Consider the following 20000-nt stretch of genomic DNA (forward strand, 5'->3'; position numbering starts at 1 on the left):
AACCCAAGTCAAGAAAAAAAAAATATTCCATATTAAATGCCAAGTCTGTATATGTATATATATATATATATGTGTATATATATGTGTGTATATATATATATATATATGTATATATATATATATATATATATACACAGTGTGTGTGTGTGTGTGTATGTATATATGTATATGTGGGTGGGTGTGGGGGGGGGGGGTGTATGTGTGTGTGTATGTCTGTTTGTATATATATATATATAGATATTGTTACGGACGCGGTTTAGATGTTACTTTGGGCCGAGCGGATGGTCCACCGCGACCGTTACAGGATCCCCGATTGGCCCGACTCCCCCAACGTTGACCAGATCGCACCACAGATATTCAATTTGGAAACCTCTAAAGCGACCGAACGAAAAGGAAGAGAGAAGAAGACAGAGTACGGAGGAATAACAGGATTTATTATACACACAAGCAAAAAGAAGGAGCGATCAAAATTATTTACAAGCAATGGATGGAAGAAGCAGTCACACAGTGCATCGTTAGCTTATACTAGTCAATTTACTTAACCCCAGGACAACGATTAGGACAGACGACGTTCACACTTACACGGGGGATATTGCAGGCAGGTATGGCTTGAGGATGGATGGTTGTTTTGGGAGGCAATGGAGGGTCCAGCGTCGATTGCTGCCTGGCGCGTCCTTTTCGTGGCCTGCGGCCCCTTAGCTGCCCCCTTAGCTGCAGCGCAGCTGGTCGCACGATGGCTCGCACACACCTGCTCGTTCAGGCGTCTTCCTTCTCCCCAGCAACAACGAGCGACAGCAAGCAAGAGGACGGAGTCAGAGCAAGAGGACGGGGTCAGAGCTGGAGCGTGGAGTGCGTCCCGCGGCGGCTTATATTGGTCTCCTCACCGAACCTTCGCGCACTTTCTCGGGGGTTCCCGCTCCGCCCTCTCTTAGCCAAACCCCTTGTTCTGGGTTGGATGAGCGGGGCCGACTTACTCCTCCCCCCTATGACGAGGGGGGCGACCCGTCTTCTCTAGCCACTCCCCTTGTTCGTAATGGCCGCAAATGGCGAAAACCGGTCAGCAGCTGCAGGCACTGCGCCGTCACGTTGCACAGCAGTTCAGTACTGCAATAAACGTTTGCTGTGAAAGCTCAAGTGGGGGAATCCCTGGCACTTGAGCTGCCATGGATCATCGGAGGGGCCTACGCTTTATTTCGTTTGATGCAATGCAGAGTCAATCTAGTGGGAAACACATATTTAGCCTACATAGAATAAGGAAATAAACTATTTAAAAAGATATATCGTGGCCTGTGTGTAAGTTTCATGGAATTAACTAGGAGGACGGCTGCGACCATTATTTACATTACGAGGGTGTTACACACAACAAAACCGTTACACTTCTCAAATTCGTTACAATACATATTATTATTATTATTATTTTTTCGTGTGAATACCCTCCGGTTAATACTAGGGCTCCTGAATGGCCAAACGGCTTTAATTGAGGCGACGACCAAATACGGATTTTGCTATCACAGCATGGGGGAAAGAATGAAGAAAAAGAAGTGGGAGCACTTATCTGGAGAGGGAACGAACTCAAAGGGGAATCCGGGTTTAGAAGGAAATGGAAAATAATACAAGGGCTTATTTACAAGGAATCGCGGGACAGGAAAATATGCGCCGGTAATAAAATGTCCTAAATCGGGATCCCGCACACCTCACCTCAGAGACAAGACAAAAGAAAATTAATTACAAAAATAACTGTCCGTCGTGTAATGGTTCGTGGGTGCGAGCTTATCTGTCTGCAGTCTTGTCCACCGTGCAACGTAGCTCCAAGCTCCGGCGCGAGGAAGCCCTCCGTCCGCTTCGCCCACGGCCTGCTCGGCCCCGTCGACCGCCCACGAGGTCCGTTCGCTCACAGCACCAGAAATACGAAGAAGATGGTGAACCCACGACCTCCAGGACCTCTCAAGACGAAGAGCCAAGAGCCAAGGACGAACAACGACAAGCGAAGGGCCAGCACAACTCAATACCAAGCGCCAAGTCTCAGCACGACGCAATACCAAGCGCGAACCGTCAGCACGACTCGATCCCCCAGAGCGCAGCGTCCAGAATCCCGCCAGCGAGTCCTTTTATAACTTGGCATGTGACGTCAATTTTGGCGCGCCACCAACCAGAGCCTCATAGCTTCCCGCCATCTGCCGAACCTCCTCGTGCTGATTCACTCAAGGTTTGCTCCTTCCGCGCCAACCAATCACAGTCCTCCTGGGCGTGGTTCCCAGCCTGCCCGGTGTCTGACGCCCACGCCGGTGTTGTACGCGGCCGTTGCCTGTTTGTCTTCCACAGTCTTTGTAAGGGAAGGGAATTTAATTACTGTTGCGCACTTTTTTTTTTTTTTTTTTTTTTTTGTATGCAAGATCGAGGCTCGTGAAAGAGCTAACATTAATCACACAAAAAGACAAACCGACACACAAAACACAAAAAACAAGGGGAGCGGCAGACAAGATGGGGAGAGAGGGAGAAGGACACAAAAGAGAGGGGGAAGAGGGGGAAGGACACAAACACAACATTTGAGAGCAGGGACATCGGGAGGACTTGGGGGGAGGTGGGAGAGGATTAAAACATATGAACACTGCAAGGACTCTGGGGTGAATTACCGGGGGTAGAAAAGATCAAGGTTTTCGATGGGGGACGATAAGAGATGGTGGTGAACAGCTGTTTTAAAGACCTGGAGGGAGGAGTGGGATTGAAGGGAGTGGGGGAGTTTGTTCCAGAGGCGGGAGAAAAGGGGAATGAAAGAGTGAAGGTGAGCAGAGAGCCTAGACTTTGGCAGTTTAACCATAAGAGGGTTGCAGGCAGATCTTGTGCGACCTGAAGGAATATTGGGGGGACAGAGCACAGAGAGAGCTGGGGGAGCAAGGCCGGAGAGGAGAAGACAGAAAGACCACCAACCTGCCTGCGGTGAGTGAGTGAAAGGCCCTCGGCGTTGACTACATCGCAGGAGATTCCAATGATTCTGAAAGCTTTGGCCTCAACAGCGTGAAGCCGAGCAAGGTGTGAGGCAGGAGCACCAGCCCAGAGGGGGGAACAGTATTCCATTGAGCTGCGGATGAAAGCCTTGTATGTGGTGAGGAGCTCAGGTGTGCCAAGGAAGGACTTCGCACGACGGAGGATGCCCAGTCGGCGACTGGCTTTGGAGGCCAGCTTGGAAATGTGGTTTTCCCAAGAAAGATCATGGCAGATAGTGAGACCCAAAAGCTTGAGCGACAGAACTTCTTGGAGAGGATTGTTGAGAAAGTAGATGGGAGGGTTGTCCAGTCGGTCCTTTCGGAGAGACATTGTAAGAGTGTGAGATTTGTCAGGATTGAAAGACATGTTCCACTTGATTGACCAGTCTGTGATTTTGTCCAGGTCTGCAGAGAGTGAGGAGGCTGCAGACTGCCGATCTGAGGGATGAGGAATGGAGCGACAGAGAGTAGAGTCGTCAGCAAAGAGATAGAGAGGATTTTCAAGAGAGTCAGAGAGATCATTGATGAACACCAGAAAAAGCACAGGGCCCAGAACACTACCTTGGGGAACTCCAGCCTGAACAGGAAGAGGAGATGAGAGAAACCCATTCAGGGCCACACGTTGACTATGACCAGAGAGGAAGTCCGCCAGCCATGCGTGGAGATTTCCATGGATACCAAAGGAGGAGAGTTTGGAGAGCAGAGCAGGGTGCCAGACCGTATCGAAGGCACGTGAAATGTCAAGGGAGACAGCTCTAATTTCCTGTTTGGCGTTGAGGACCTCCATCCATTGTTGAGAAAGCAGAAGCAGCATGTCCAGAGTAGAGTGACCAGGTCTGAAACCAAATTGATGATCAGAGATCAAGCCATTGGAGAAGAGGAAAGATTTAATATCTGAAGCAATGATGGATTCCATGACTTTGCTGATAATTGGGAGAAGGCTGATTGGTCTGTAGTTGCTGGGATCTGTTTTTGCACCTTTTTTGTGCAAAGCGGTGATGTTGGCTGATTTCCAGGATGCTGGCAGATGACCTTGATCAAAAGAGAGGGTGAAAAGACGCAAGAAAAGACGCAAAAGACGCAAGACGCAACCCGAAGTTCGAATCATTAGCATTCACTAAACCCGATCCTAAACGTTGGCCAAATCGTGCCACAGGTATTCAATGATGGAAAAGACAAGGACGAACGGATGTGAAGGAACGAAGGCAAGGTCGGAAGAACAGGATTTATTATTATTTACACACAACCAAAGCAGGGAAGAAAAGAAATGTAATTTACAGGGAAATGGAAGGATCAGAAGGACACAGAGCAATTTCTAACCTATCTATACAGGCTAAACTTATACCCAGGGACAAGACACACAAAACAAACTCACGTACACGAATGGGGAATTTGAAGAGTGGATTGGCTGGAGGGAGAGGAAGATAGGACCACAAGGCTGGAAGGTTTGGCAGGGCGCACAGCAAACGGGTCCTCTCCGGGCTGGGAGCGAGCAGGGCGGCAGCGGCACACGTATCTTGTTCGTTCCACGCGGCAGGGCTCGTTCTTGCCTTGACACGCCTCGGGCTCTTTCGGTCATCTGCTGCGGTTCTCTTGCGCGATTGTCGTACGCATATATCAAGTGTGGTCGTGACACGCCCTCGGCCGTTTGGGTCCCGCCCCCCCGTACTCTGTGTTGGTGGCCTTATATGGCAATCCAATCCTTATTTGGGCATGGAGCCGCACAGCCCCGCCCCTCGTGGCGCGCCCTGGGCTTGTATCCTTATTTGGGCATGGGGCTGAACATCCCCGCCCCTCGTGGCGCGCCCTGGGCTTGTATCCTTATTTGGGCATGGGGCTGAACAGCCCCACCCCTTCCTGTCCAAACAGAGCACGGAGCACATATTCACCATAGCAGCGAACGCCGCTTCCAAACCCAGGCCAGTTGAGAGGGCGCGCACCCCACGCTTGTCAAGCTGCTTTACCCAGAGAGGGAGAGTTTGGTTGGGAAATGTAATTATTGAAGGGGAGCTATCCTTATTTGATTCGGTGCAATGGAGTGTCAATTACTGGGCAACAGAGTCTTAAACTGGAACACATAATAAGGGAATAACTATTTAGAAGGGTATATGGTGGCCTACGTGCATGCGATGGATTAACTAGGGAGACGACCTTTGACCTTTACACACAAAGCTGAGGTATTTACAAGAATTACTACATTTACACAGGGTGATATTTACAACAATTACACAGGATTCTCAAATCCGTTACAATATGTGTGTGTGTGTGTGTGTGTGTGTGTGTGTGTGTGTGTGTGTGTGTGTGTGTGTGTGTGTGTGTGTGTGTGTGTGTGTGTGTGTGTGTGTGTGTGTGTGTGTGTGTGTGTGTGTGTATACTGTTGTGGGCAAAATTATTGGCACCCTTGCACTTTTTTCAAATAATGCACCATTTATTCCATAAAATTGTTGAAATTAATAAATCTTTTGGTATCCACATCTGTATTTCTTTGGTTTGCAGTGGAACAAAACAAAAAAAGCTGAAAAACTACTAAATCTTAGCTTATTCCACAAATAAATCCTAAAATGTCCTGGACAATATTGTTACGTTTGTGGGGGTAGGTAATGACATACCATAGTGAAGATAGGAATGTATAGTTTAGCATGGACCGTGTGACGCGAAGCAGAAGCCCACCTTGATGTATATAAGTAGGGAATCTCCAGAGCATAAGATCGTATATGTGTCTCCATATGAGGGGTGGAGCTATGCTAATTTGGTCAGGCTTAAGGATAATCCCCAGTGTGTAATTGCCCCTGTGATTTTTACCTCCACCACACCAAAGGTGGATGGAGGTTATGTTTTCACCCCTGTGTCTCTGTCTGTTTGTCCTTTTTATTTGTGAACAAGACATCTCAAAAAGTTGTGGACAGACTCGGACAAAATTTGGTGGAGATGTCGCGTATGTCACAAGGATGAAATGATTAGATTTTGGTGAAGATCCGGATTCGGATCTGACTAGTAAAAATATTTTTGAAGTGAATCTTCACCATTGCGTGATAGGGCCAAAAACGATACATAGCAGGATATCTCAAAAAGTTATGGACGGATTTGGACGAAACTTGGTGGAGACGTTGGGTGTCTGACAAGGACGAATTGATTCAACTTTGGTGAAGATCTGAATATTGTTTCGGATATGAGAATTATTTCATTTTTAAGTGATTCTTCGCCATTGAGTGATAGGGCCAAAAACGATACAAAGCAGGATATGTCAACAAGCTGTGGACGGATGATTTTGATGAAACATGATTCTGTGTTGTGATTTTCTGGTGTACTCTAGGATACAAAACGTAAACTGTTCACCTGGCGGAGGTATGCTCTCTACTTAGTGCTGTTCTAGTTCCCTTATGTTTTATTTCATCAAGAAGGGCCGCCATTACAACAACAATTACAACAACGGCCATCACAGTCATGCTGACATTATAACCGGTCATGGACTCGTAACGGGTGAAAGCATCCCCCACCCCCCCCCCCCCACCCCTACCCCCTCCCGAGCTTACTCCCTGGTTAAGGGGCCATGGGGTGATGTAATGAGACGTCAGGATTGGTCGACGGAGTGACGTCAGCGAGGGACAAAGGAGGATGAATCCCTCTCCCTTACTCTCTCTCGTTCTGGCTTTTCGCCCCGGTCGGTCACTTTTTGTCTCGGGTGGCTTTCGGCTGCTGCTGCTTGCTCGTGTGCTGGGACAGGACGCGAGCCATTGTTTGTTCGGCTGGGTCATGGAGTTGTGCGTTTTGGAGGAGGGAAATAGGAAGAAGAGCACGCCTCTTGGGTCTCTCTCAGTGGGAGTTCTCTTGGGTTTTTGCTCGAACAAGAAAGGGGCCATATTGTCTTTTGTGAGCTGGTCGTGTGGGTCTCACCAATGAGCTCTGGAGTGCGTTGGTCGTGTTTTGGCGCCTGCCAGGCTTGTGGAGGGCTCAAGGCCGTGCTGTTCGACACCAGGAAGAGGAAGGCCAATCTCAAAGGCGGCAGTCTTGGCTGTTTGCTTCGTACCAGGCGTTTGACACGCAGAGCCGGCGCCATTGTCGGAGCGCTTCCCACGCGAGCCGCTTCGGGCCACATCGTACTGCCGACGACTTTCAACGATCTCGTTGAACAAGCTGCGTGTCGGCCGACACAAAAAGAACGTTATTTTATTTTCTTTAATCTTTCCCCTTGTCTGTGTTTTCGTGTCTGAATGGAGTCGTCTCAAATTAGGGAATCGTTTTTAACCTCACATTCATTTTTATCATCTCACAATTATTTCACTAAATTCATTATTTGCTGCATTTTACTTGTGTCTTGTATGTTTACTCGTTTGTGGATCGAGGAATAAAACCCCGTGGCGGCCGTCCGATCAGATAAGGCTTCGGGCCTTTCCCGCTCGCGTGAAAAGATAATCTCACCAAGTTTAAATATAGGCCTCGGAGCTAAAGCAGCATTCGGCTATTTGTCCAAGGCTGGTCTTCATCGGCTACGGACTTGACAATATTATTGGCACATTTTAAAAGTTGTTAGAAATAATTGACTAAATAATAATAGTGGCTAAAGACTTGGCCAAAGGTGGTGGAAGAAGAAATGCGGGCAAGGGGGTTAACAAGGAGAGATGCGGGCAAGGGAGTTAACAAGGGGGGATGCAGAAAATAGGGCAAAATGGAGAAGATTGTCATGGGGCCCGCAAGGCTAACCCCGCTCTTGCAGGGAAAATGGCCTTAAAATGCTGGTTGTTGTTGTTGTTTGTTTAGAAATAATTAGATTTCAAGCAGGTGATTCTCCTTTACTTTGGAACTTAACTAACCTATGGTGAGTTGCAGGTGCCTGCAATATAAAAATCACTCATTCAACCAGTTTGAATAGAGAAAAGGATTCATTCTGTTGTTTTGTGTCGCTGTGTGTACTGCATTGAGCATGGAGGAAAGAAAGAAAAACAGAGAATTGTCTGAGGAGGTCAGACACAAGATTGTAGCCAAGCATGGACAATCCCAAGGCTACAAGTCCATCTCCAGAGACCTTGATGTTCCTGTGTGCACCATACGCAATGTTATCAGGAGGTTTAAGGCCCATGGCACTGTAGCCAACCTCCCTGGACGTGGCCGCAAGAGAAAACTTGATCGAAGATTGCAGCGAAGGATTGTTCGAATGGTGGAGAAAGTACCTCAATCACCTGCCAAACAGATTCAAACTGACCTTCAGACTCAAGGTATGACAGGTTCAACTTGCACCATCCGTCACCAACTCAATGAAAGGGGGTTATATGGTATTATAATTTTTGGCGGTATACGTGGACCTGAGGAGAATCACGAGGCACCTCATCTATGAAAAAAAAACCAAACGGGTTTATTCCCGAAACACAACCAGAGAAAATAAAATCAATAATAACAACACACAATGAGGTAAACAAGGAGGTAAAATAAATCCAATAAAAACTCAGGCGCCTCACCAGTGACAAACACAGATAGGGAGGAGGGACGAAACCCGGGCGACATCTCTGGTGGCAGCGTGGGAGGGGGAAGATGGGCATGGAACAGGCGTTGAGGAGATGGGCAGGATGATGGACATGGTGATGAGGAGACAGCAGGACAAAAGGGTGAGGTGACGAGCAGGATGAAGAGGTGATGAGGAGACAGCAGGATGACGAAGAGGTGATGAGACAGTAGGATGACGAAGAGGTGATGAGGAGACAGTAGGATGACGAAGAGGTGATGAGGAGACAGTAGGATGACGAAGAGGTGATGAGACAGTAGGATGACGACGAAGTGATGAGGAGACAGTAGGATGACGAAGAGGTGATGAGGAGACAGTAGGATGACGAAAAGGTGATGAGGAGACAGGATGACGAAGAGGTGATGAGACAGTAGGATGACGAAGAAGTGATGAGACAGTAGGACGAAAGGGTGAAGTGATGAGCAGGACGACGAAGAGGTGGATGAGGAGACAGCAGGATGACGAAGAGGTGATGAGACAGCAGCATGACGAAAGGGTGAGGTGAGCAGGACGACGAAGAGGTGGATGAGGAGACAGCAGGATGACAAAAGGGTGAGGTGAGCAGGATGACAAAGAAGTGATGAGGAGACAGCAGGATGACGAAAGGGTGAGGTGAGCAGGATGACAAAGAAGTGATGAGGAGACAGCAGGATGACGAAAGGGTGAGGTGAGCAGGACGACGAAGAGGTGGATGAGGAGACAGCAGGATGACGAAAGGGTGAGGTGAGCAGGACGACGAAGAGGTGGATGAGGAGACAGCAGGATGACGAAAGGGTGAGGTGAGCAGGATGACAAAGAAGTGATGAGGAGACAGCAGGATAACGAAAGGGTGAGGTGAGTAGGACAACGAAGAGGTGGATGAGGAGACAATAGGATGACGAAGAAGTGATGAGGAGCCAGCAGGATGACGAAAGGGTGAAGTGACGAGCAGGACGACGAAGAGGTGATGAGACAGTAGGATGACGAAGAAGTGACGAGGAGACAGTAGGATGACGAAGAAGTGATGAGGAGACAGCAGGATGACGAAAGGGTGAGGTGAGCAGGATGACAAAGAAGTGATGAGGAGACATCAGCATGACGAAAGGGTGAGGTGAGCAGGACGACGAAGAGGTGATGAGGAGACAGTAGGATGACGAAAGGGTGAAGTGACGAGCAGGACGACGAAGAGGTGATGAGGAGACAGTCAGATGATGAAGAAGTGATGAGGAGACAGTAGGACGAAAGGGTGAAGTGACGAGCAGGACGACGAAGAGGTGATGAGGAGACAGTAGGATGACGAAAGGGTGAAGTGACGAGCAGGACGACGAAGAGGTGATGAGGAGACAGTCGGATGACGAAGAAGTGATGAGGAGACAGTAGGACGAAAGGGTGAAGTGACGAGCAGGACGACGAAGAGGTGATGAGACAGTAGGATGACGAAAGGGTGAGGTGAGCGGGATGACGAAGAGGTGGATGAGGAGACAGCAGGATGACGAAAGGGTGAGGTGAGCAGGATAACGAAGAGGTGGATGAGGAGACAGCAGGATGACGAAAGGGTGAAGTGACGAGCAGGACGACGAAGAGGTGATGAGGAGACAGTAGGATGACGAAAGGGTGAAGTGACGAGCAGGACGATGAAGAGGTGATGAGGAGACAGTCGGATGACGAAGAAGTGATGAGGAGACAGTAGGACGAAAGGGTGAAGTGACGAGCAGGACGACGAAGAGGTGATGAGACAGTAGGATGACAAAAGGGTGAGGTGAGCGGGATGACAAAGAGGTGATGACACAGCAGGATGACGAAAGTGTGAGGTGAGCAGGATGACGAAGAGGTGGATGAGGAGACAGCAGGATGACGAAAGGGTGAGGTGAGCAGGATGACGAAGAGGTGGATGAGGAGACAGCAGGATGACGAAAGGGTGAGGTGAGCAGGACGACAGAGAGGTGATGATGAGACAGCAGGATGACGAAAGGGTGAGGTGAGCAGGATGACGAAGAGGTGGATGAGGAGACAGCAGGATGACGAAAGGGTGAGGTGAGCAGATGACGAAGAGGTGGATGAGGAGACAGCAGAATGACGAAAGGGTGAGGTGAGCAGGACGACGAAGAGGTGGATGAGGAGACAGCAGAATGACGAAAGGGTGAGGTGAGCAGGACGACGAAGAGGTGGATGAGGAGACAGCAGGATGACGAAAGGGTGAGGTGAGCAGGATGACAAAGAGGTGATGATGAGACAGCAGGATGACGAAGAGGTGATGACTGATGATGAGACAGCAGGGTGACGAATAGGTGATGATGAGACAGCAGGATGACGAAGAGGTGATGACTGATGATGAGACAGCAGGATGACGAAGAGGTAATGATGAGGCAGCAGGATGACGAAGAGGTGATGAGGACAGAGCAGGCTGACGAACAGGCAATGGGTAAAGACGAGACCAGCACCAGGGCCAAGGCAGGCAGGATGACCTCCTTAAAGTTCTTCACCTCTCAATTCTGCTCCGAACTCCACAGTTCTCCTCAGTCACAGCAAGCTCCTCTGTGTACTGTTCCCGCTCCTCCAGGCTCCTCCCCCTTCTCCTCAGACACTCGCAATCCTTTTAAAACTGTTCCCGCTCAATCGTCCTCAGTTCTTACCAATCCACCTCTCTTCTCACCATTCGACCTCACTTCTCACCAAGCCTCCTCATTTCTCATCAATCCTCCTCAGTTCTTACCAATCCACCTCACTTCTCACCAATCCACCTCACTTCTCACCAAGCCGCCTCATTTCTCATCAAGCCTCAGTTCTTACCAATCCAGCTCACTTCTCACCAATCCACCTCACTTCTCACCAATCCACCTCACTTCTCACCAATCCTCAGTTCTTACCAATCCTTCTCATTTCTCACCAATCCTCCTCATTTCTCACCAATCATCCTCATTTCTCACTAATCCTCCTCATTTCTCACCAAGCCTCCTCAGTTCTAAACAATCCTCCTCAGTTCTCACCAATCCTCCTCATTTCTCACTAAGCCTCCTCATTTCTCACTAAGCCTCCTCATTTCTCACCAAGCCTCCTCAGTTCTAAACAATCCTCCTCAGTTCTCACCAATCCTCCTCATTTCTCACCAATCTACTCATTTCTCACCAGTCCTCCTCAGTTCTCACCAGTCCTCCTCAGTTCTCACCAGTCCTCAGTTCTCACCAGTCCTCCTCACTTCTCAACAACCTCCTCACTTCTCACCAATCTGCATCAGTTCTCACCAGTCCTCCTCATGTTTTGTTTCCTATATGTATGTGTATATACACAAACATATTGTTGCGGATCCGGGGGTCGGCGCTCCCCTTACCAAGGGGGGGTTAATCCCCTTGTCTTTTAAACTGGCTGATCCCCCAGCCCTGGAAATTATAACGCTCCTCCGCGGTCGAGATTGGCCAGGGTGATTGGTCAAGATGGATTCCCAAATACCTGCGTGCCAATCCCTCCGCGAAGCAGGGAAATAACTCCCGCTCGAACCACGGACAGGTGGAAATTGCCGAGCGGTTTAGCAATCCGTGATTCAAGCCGTTAGCAAAAAGACTAACCCGATTCTGAGCGGTTCTAATCGTGCCACGTATACTCAATTGAGAAATCACTAAAATGATCGGATGGAGAGGAAACCAAAAGGTAGGAAGAACAGAGATTTATTACGTACAAAAACCCGAAGAGGAAACGAAAGAAGGGCATGTACAAGGGAAGAAGAAGAAGCAGACACAGGGCAACCTTATACAGTGAAACCTTGACTTACGAGTTTAATTCGTTCTGTGACCGAGCTCGTAACTCAATTTGCTCGTTTCTCAAATTAAATTTCCCCATTAAAATGCATTGAAATGCTATTAATCCGTTCCAGCCCCCCAAAAACCACACCAATTTTTTTTGAAATATATATATATAAATATCTTGCGCTTTATATTTCACCTGTATGCAGCATACAAGTTGGCAGGATGGCCTGGACTGGAGGTACGCACACTTGACTCTAAACTGTCCAGCCTGGGTTTGAATCCCGACCCAGCTATAACCTGTCATGGGTGAATCACAGGCAGGGTGATTCATCAATGTGTGTACCGCTAAACTGGGCGCCCCGTTTGCGTCCCATTAGTTGTTGGATGTTAAGGATCTCACCGTGTCTTCCACAAAGAGAAGGCGAGCTATCGCCGGCACTCTGAACAAGTTGTGGCCTGGCATGCTCTTCTCCTCTGCCGTTATATACGTCCTCCTCGGCATCTTTTTCCAGAAGAGCCCTGTCTCGTCACAGTTGAAGATTTGCTGGGGGATGTATCGTTCAGCTTCTGTCAGTTCGGCAAAAGTTATAATAAAATCTTCAGCTGCCTTCACATCCGAGCTTGCTGCCTCACCATGCCTGACGACGGAGTGAATGCCGGTCCTCTTCTTTAAATTATCAAACCATCCCCGACTGGCTTTGAATGACTTCCGATGCCTCGTCCGTTGATGTTCCCGCCGTCTGCTGCACCAAATCCCCGTAAATGTCTCGGGCCTTCTCACACATGATGCTCTCGGTCACGGTATCTCCTGCGAGCTGCTTCTCCGTCAACCACACAAACAACAACTTCTCCATCTCTTCATGGATAGAGGTCCGGAGCTTTGAAATAATCGTAACGCCCTTGGCTGGCGTTATAGCCTTTATCGACTCCTTCTGCTTCAAAATCGTACATATCGTAGAAGTACTACGATCGTACTGCCTCGCCAAGTCGACAACACGCACACCTCGCTCATGTTTTTCGACGATTACGTGTTTTATATCCAAGCACATCATCCTCTTCTTCTTCTCAGCACTGCCCTTGGCACTCAATTTCTTAGGACCCATGGTTAAAACTAAGAAATTTTCCAAAATAAACAAAATGCGAAAACAAAGCAGCAGCGATATACGGCAGAGATGCTTGCACGGCAAGATAACCACGTGATCTGAACGCTCGTTGGGCCACCTAATGGCGGGTGGCGTAAGCTCGTAACTCAGATCTCGGCTCGCATCACAAAGCAAAAAACCGCCCGAGCGACGGCTCGTATCTCGGAAAACTCGTAAGTTGGTGCACTCGTAAGTCAAGGTTTCACTGTACAGTCTTAATTAACACGCCCAGGACAACACAAACAGACTTACACGAAAGGGGATTAGCAGGAAGGAAGGTCCAAGCAGATGTGCCAGCGTTGGCTCCGGCCCCGGTTCATGCTCCACTCCGGTCCATGCTCCACCTCGGTTCAGGCTCCGGTTCCGCGGCGAATCCCGGCAGGCAGCGCGGTTGGTATTGTCGGTGCGAGCGGACCTTACATGCCGAGGGGGTTCATATATCGGGGAGGAATTGCGTCCGTGAATCGGAGGAATCGTGACGCGTGCCTCGTGACTCTCCACCTGCGTCTCTCGTCGTTGATCTCGTTCTCTCCAAGGGTGCCACTCTCCCCGACAGACTCTCGGACTCAGACTCCGACTCCGGCAGACTCTCCGGCCGACCGACTCCCTAAGTAGTCCCACCCGAGCGCTTATATTACGCGCTCGCGTATCAAGCCACGTGCTTTTAGGACACACGGCAGTGAGCTCGCCTCGGCCCTGGTTGGTCGCGAGGGCTCACCGACTCCGCCCTTAACAGAACTATGCCTCGCTCCGATAACTCCTCCCCCTTCTTCTCCGCTCTGACCGCATGGTTAATGGCGTTTGGAGCGAGCGCTGAGGCGGCTGCGACTGGCAGAGGCGCGTAATACGCGGGATTGAAATACGCGTAATACGTGGAGAGGGAGGCCAAGCCGCAAAATGAACGGGATTGAAAAAGGGGCTTATGTTATTTGATTAATGCAACGCAGAGTCAAACTATTGGAAACAGAGCCTTACCTGAAACACATACTAATGAAATAACTGAAAGGTTCCTATGGTGTCCTACGTGTTGTAATATGGACTAACTAGGGTGCGACCTTTGACCTTTGGAAAATGGGGATATTTACAGGGAATTATTTACAAGTGCCGGTTCTGAAAACCGCAACAATATATTGTTTTCTGCTTCGTTCTTCCTATAGATATATATATATATATATATATATATATATTGTTACAGACACGACTTTGATGTTAAGGTGGGCCGAGCGGAATGGCCGTCGTGTCCGCACAAATTACCCGACTATACTCGCCGTTGACGAAGTCGCGCTACGCTGGCTCAATAAGAAAAAGAAGACACCCGGCTGGATTACAATCACACAATACGACACCAACGTTTCGATTCTCAAGTATATTCGTACGGAAAAAGGTTAGATTACAGGGGCTAGAGGTATATTACAGGAAGACAGGCACTTAGACACACTCTTATATTAACCCCGGACAGACGACAGACACACGGGACAAAATGCTGACTCACACGGGGGTTGATGAAAAGGAAAGGCAGGTCGCGATGGCTCAAGGTGCACTCTTGGCTCAAGGCAGAATCGACTCGGTCCGGTCCAGAGATGCGGGGAGGTATCGTCGCGCTGGGGGTGGCGGTGGCTTCTCTCTCCAGTCTCCAAGCTGAGGCGCATCTGACGTCACATCCGGCGCGTGGCCGCGTATATCCGGCGGGGAGTGACACGCCCTCGGCTCGTTAGCTCCGCCTCGTGGAATCGGCACGTTGCTTCTCATTGGGTGCGTGCGGGGGGGGTTACTGGCTCCGCCCCCGACGAGGAGCTGACAGCCAGCCCCTTCGGGGTAACCCCGTGGAGCGCATGGTCTGGAGCTAATCGAGCCGGTGTGAGGACGCATCCTCCCCCGCTCCGCCGCCATCCCCTCTGTTGTTGTTGTAATTGTTGTTGTAGTTGTTGTTATTGTTGTTGTTTGGGGAAGAAGATGGGAGGAGGTATGGGAAAGGTCCTAAACTCACTACTGATGCCATATAATCACATTCTGGTGCAACGAAGAGTCATAATTAATGGAAACGAGGCCTTAACTGACATAGAATAAGAATAACTAGGAAGATGTCCGAAAGTTGTCTACGTGTGGTGCGGTGGACCTGGGCACGACATTTAATGGGGGAATAAGGGGAAGGTCGGCTCTACTGATTGTTATTTACATGCAATGGGACTAGGGAATGGGGGATCGGGGAAAGTTGGGGAGTATTGGAGAAAATAGGGGAATATTTACAAGCGGATATGGAGGCCAAATTCCATATTCGCAACATTGCACCCTTCTCTACCCTCGGGGCGTCCCGACCCGATAAATTTTTACCTACTTTAGTGTGGCACGCAATGTAGTTCCCTCTACTATTAACTCTACCCTGAGTGCGACAGTTTTACAGATATTCACAAATGAGTAAATATGTCCCCCTGCGACGTTGCACCCTTCTCCTCACAGAAACACACCCACAGGATAACCGAATCCGGAAAGAATTCTCAAACTAAACATACAGCCGGTAGGGAGCATTATTTACAAGACTATGCTGCTATTTACACTACGATCCAGGACCTGTTTTTGGAGGAACACATGCAGATGTTATGCATAGAGAGAGCGCGCTTGCCAGCATCGATACACCAACCCACGAGTGCTCTGTGGCCGACGGCCTTTAATAACGTGCAGAGCACCCTTCCCGAGCATCAAAAGCACCACCCCACCACCAATCGGTGCAGTCACCATTGTTCAATGATTAAAAATAAATGCGACAACCCCTAACCCTGCAGGTGTCTCTTGCTCTTCGTGTGGCCTTCAGTGGTGTTAATTAACAGTGGTTCACCTTTATGGCATAGGTGCCACGTTGACCCATAGGTCCATCCCCGGGTGGTGCTTGGCCGCAAACGAACTGCGGTCCATTGTGGGTGGCCACAAACATTGCGGTCCATATGGTGTATCGATCCCGGCAGCAAACAGCGAAAGTGCAGGCCCACAACTGCGCAGCCAGCACCTCTCTCTCCTCTCTCTCTACCCCAAAGCCAGATCCTCGGAGGTGGGAGACAAAAGAAGAAACAAGTGAGTAAGGTGGTAAGGGCGCAAAAGTGCACGCAATGTAAGGTGATGCACACTGGGGGCACATGGGAACCAGGTGAGACAGGTACGTTCCTATCGTACGCCCCCCCCCCCCACCAGGTAACCTACATGGCCCCTCCCTTACCCCTTACTGTATCCACACAACACAACACTACTCATAAACATCTACTTTACAAATCAACAAACATCCCTACTGTCTTCCCCGTTCCTCCCATAAACCAAATTCGTCTTCTCTCCCTCCTAACCAATCAAATTTGCCATTTTCAACTCTCATCAAAATTTGCCATTACCAATTCATCATCAGTCCCTCCTAGGGAGGGAGAGATGGAATCACCCCAATGTCTCATCCACGTCGTGATGCGTCTCACAAATCCTCACAGCAATCTCATTTCCTGCACAAAACAAAGAAAACACAGGTGTGGAGTCATCATCATCACCACAGGTAAGTGGCTGCGTATGGTGCGACAGGTTCATCAATCCTAACTATTTCCTAAATGACTTTAACAACTTTACACTACCCGGGGTCTTCCTCCGGCCAAACCATTGGCCCTCTTACACTATGGGTTCTAAAAACCAATTCCCATTGGCCAAACTGTGGTGCTCTTCAATTTGGGGTCTCACTCCCCCCGATTCATCTCCCGGTGCCCTCGCACAATTTCTGGGCTGTGGCGTGTACCTCTCCCAGTGGGTCTACCCACCTGCACACCTCCACCACTGCAGTTGCCTCCGAGCTTACCTGCTCCTTGCCCTAACCTAACTACCTGGGGAAGGCCCTCTGGCACTCTCCCCACTCGGTGCCCTCTCTGGCACTGGGCTACCCGGGTCCGTCCTCCGGATCCTCGGGCCCCATCCACAACTCTACCGGCTCCCAGAGCCCACCTGCGGCCTCACCTGGCCGACATCCTCACAGTGGTGGAGTGCCCAACCAACTACACACACTAACAGGCTACACGCCCAGCCATTTCCACAACACTAATGCACCCATTCACAACACCATTCTGCAACCGCACCACAGATGCCAATATCCAACCACAATTTACCTGTAGCCTCTACCTAACACTTACACTACCCGCCCCGGGTACTCGTGATGGGGGTCCACTCTTCCCCCATTCACACCTTCGCACCATGCACACCACTCCGTACCACTTACTCCAACTCTCTCCACACACCTGTACCTGCACACCTGTGCTCTCACACCTGGTGCCACCTGCACCCTTCTCTCCCCAAGCGCATTCGCGCTGATCCACAACACTCATTACTCACACACTGCTCCACACACCTGTCCAGTTGCACACCTGTGCAATCACACCTGTTCCATCCTCACACACACGGCATCATCTCAGCTAACTACTCCCTTCTGAAACTTGCGCTTCCCAGTCGTCCCTTTAACTATTGCGCTCCCTCGTCATTATAATCCACACTAATCTACCTGCGTCCCCACTACAGGTATCAGTCACTAACTAATCTTAACGTTACCTAATGTCAATCTTCGCTAGATCCCTACACACCATATCCTAACCCACCCGGGCTAGTTTTCACTGCCATACACCCCATAATCTAGTGCTCCTTTGCCCCCACATGGGAAGGATGGTGGATTTGCCATCCCACCACATCGGGGGTCTCTCACTACCAATTTCGCACATCAAATTGCAACAAATTGAAAATTTGCCAATCACTGCCCATCATCTGCCAATCACTACTGTCAATCCTTTGCCAATCATCAAATTTTGTTTTTCTCTAATTTTGGGTCCAAAACACTAACCTCATCACCCAGTCGACTCACTAATACCTCTCGGTGCGCCAATCCCTGTCCAAAGCCCGGCTTCGTAAAGCCAAGCAATGGATGCTGGTTGTTCTGTGCCAGTGGCTGGCTGCATCCTGCCTTCGGTGCAGGGAAGGAGGTTTACCCGGCCCGAGATCCCACGCACCTTCTCGGCACGGAGCCATCCAATGTCCCGATCTCGACCTGCCGGAATTCCTCAACAAAAAGTGGTCGCCATGACGACTCTTTCTATCGGGCCGCCCGCTCCGCCTAGTGGAGCACGGACGTTCAAAGCGAGGCCCAGCACGCACCGAGGGCCCGATTCGGCTATAAGTCGTTCTAAACTCTACCCCGTTTAATGTCGATGCTTCACCTGCATGCTTACATCCCGAAGCCCGTTCCTTGCTCACACATCCAGCCGTTTCCATGCCCCTCGTACCGTTCCTTACACACCCAGGTACACCCATTCCACTCACAGCCTTGGTCACACACCTGACCACCGAACACTTTGGCACACATTCGTTGGTCGCACACCTCACCAATACACCGCTTCGCACCCCCTCCTCGGTCACCTCCTCTGTGACAATCACAGGTGTGCTCTCATTCGCACACCCAACCACGTGCCTCACCACCAACTCCAGCGTGCATTCCCACTCACGCTCTACCATTCCAGGTGTGCATCCTTCCATCCCAGGTGTACATCCTCGCTCACCTGTCACAACTAACTCACGCTCCATGTCACTCTCACTACTTTCACCTCCATTCCTGACAGCGCACTCACCCTTACTCTTGACAGCACACTTTTTCCTCATGCACCTGTCCGTCACACACCTTTCTCGCGCACACTCTCCCGTTACACCCTCTGTAACACTCACCACAGCTGTGCATTCTTCCTTGCCTTTGACAGCGCACTCTTTCCCCATGCACCTGTCCGTCACACACCTTCCTCGCGCACACTCTCCCGTCACATCCTCTGTAACACTCACCACACCGCGCTTCCATGTGCCCCCTCGCACACGCGCTACGACCGACTCACTCTCGCCAGCACACTCACTCCTTGGCACGCACTTTTTCCTCACACACCCCAGAGTCGGACTTTCTCGCACACCTCCTCTTTCGCACACCAGACCTGTCGCACACTTCACCAACGGCCTCTCACGGACACCCGGGTCTATCTCGACCCCCAAGCTTCTTAAATCACCTGGCGCATCATACGCACGACCATATTGGTCACCACTTACACCGGGTCCTCTTCCTCTTCGCTTCTGCTCCATCACCTGCGAATCCCTCATCCGGTTAATGAGCACATCATCACGATCCAAACACAGACTTTGGACCAATTCTTTTATCTCCTCTTTTATCTCTTTCTTATCCCCTCTCCGTCGCTTCTTAATTTCGCTCATCCCTTCTTCCACTTCTTCTAATTTGTGCCTCACCTCTTTTATTCCCCGGTACGTCTCCTCAAGCTCGTCCTCCAAGGCTACCTTGACCGTTTCCAGGTGCGTCCTCACCTGCCGGTCCTTCGTTTCCATTACCTCTACCACCTCGTCCAACCTCGTTGTCAGTCCCTCACGTACCATCTGACATTCCCTCTTCGTCGCTATCAAGTCATCTTTTAGTTCTTTCTGTGTCGCCTTTAAACCTCCTAATACCGCAGTGTTCCTTTGAACCTGCTCCACTAACTCCGTCTGTCCCACCGTCAGCTGCTCCACCTCTTGCGTCAGGTCCTCTATGCCCCCTTGTAACTTTACAGTCGCCTTTCTCACCTCCTTTTCCATGTGCTCCTCACAGTGCATCACCTCCTCGCGCACT

This window comes from Myxine glutinosa, chromosome 12, assembly GCF_964187855.1.
Source record: "Myxine glutinosa chromosome 12, kmMyxGlut1.1, whole genome shotgun sequence".
NCBI classification, from domain to species: Eukaryota; Metazoa; Chordata; class Myxini; order Myxiniformes; family Myxinidae; genus Myxine; species Myxine glutinosa.